At 58.2% G+C, this 1,188-nt stretch overlaps 1 long non-coding RNA gene across 1 annotated transcript; it reads left to right on the forward strand.

Moving 5' to 3' along the window:
- The first annotated feature begins 80 nt into the window (after window positions 1–80).
- LOC102982033 (uncharacterized) lies at window positions 81–1,177 on the forward strand. Its single transcript, XR_008616928.1, has 3 exons — window positions 81–421; window positions 530–573; window positions 1,083–1,177. It is a non-coding gene; the product is annotated as an uncharacterized lncRNA (long non-coding RNA).
- The last annotated feature ends 11 nt before the right edge of the window (window positions 1,178–1,188 follow it).

Genomic DNA, 1,188 nt, shown 5'->3' on the forward strand with positions numbered 1-1,188 from the left:
AGTCGGGGTGGTGTGCCTGAGACTCCCTGGGTGGGCAGGACTGAACAGAGAGAGCCTTGCAGGGTGAGACTGGATTTTGAGCCAGCTTCATGTCTTAGGGAAAGGTGACCCCTCGCCATTAAGAGCCCCTCGGAGGGGCTCCTGGCACTGGGGCCTCGGCAGCTGAGGCCCACATTGGGGGTGGGGCTCAATCAGGCCGCGGGGTTTTGAAACTGTCTGACTTCTTCTTGCCAAGGATGGTGCTACCCTCACCCCTTCCTTTCCCTGTCTTCCTCGCCAGAATATCTTGAGCATCTCCAATAACAACTACTACCCCATCGCTGTGACCCAGCTGACCATTGAGGTTCTGCACCTGTCCCTCGTGGTGGGGCAGGTCTCCCACAGCCTTCTCCTCCACATCGGCCCTTTGGCCAGTGAGCAGGTGACTCCCTCTTGCTGGCCAGCCCTGCCCACAGGTGTGTGGACGCGGGTGGCGGGCGGAATGGGGTGGCTGGAGTTGGGGCTAACCCTATACCCATTTGGTTGACAGGTGTTTTATACAGTAGCCAACAGGATATGGGATGAAAACACATAGTGAGTAGCCCTTGCTGCCTTCTCCCTTAGCCTCTTTCCTGGTTGGAAACCCACTTTGAATTCCCACCAGACGTTCCGATTGCTTAGCGAACCCTGCAGTCAGCATGTGGCCTGCACTCTTGAGGCCAAGACTGCAGCGTACAAGCATTCAGGGCCCCCAGCCTCTGCCTGTTTGGACCTGGCCTGGAATGAAAACCAGGCTAGAATCTGGTTAATACTTAACGATATCTGACCTTGGGCTCTTCAGCCTGACTCACCGGTTTCTACTAAGGGAGAGGCCAGCCCGTGCCTGGGCCAAACCAGTGGGGGTTGGAGGAGTGATGTTGCAGCAGGGGCGACATGCTCACCTTGGGCAGAGGGAGAGGCAAGGGGTGGGGGTGGCCTGTGGGGCCCCTGATGGAAAGGAGGCAAGGGGGGCTGGGACTGCAGGTCTCCTCCGAGCTGTCTGACAGGCTGCTCAGTGTGTGAAACGTGGGCCCAGGTTCTCTCTCTGTCTCTGTCTCTCTCAGCAAGATCTGTACCTGGCTGAAAATCAAAGTCCACCACGTGCTCCTGCACATCCAGTAAGTAGGGCCTGGAGCCCTGGTACCGGCCCTCTCCCACTTCTGCCCGCCC

Source organism: Physeter macrocephalus, unplaced genomic scaffold, assembly GCF_002837175.3.
Source record: "Physeter macrocephalus isolate SW-GA unplaced genomic scaffold, ASM283717v5 random_13605, whole genome shotgun sequence".
NCBI lineage: Eukaryota > Metazoa > Chordata > Mammalia > Artiodactyla > Physeteridae > Physeter > Physeter macrocephalus.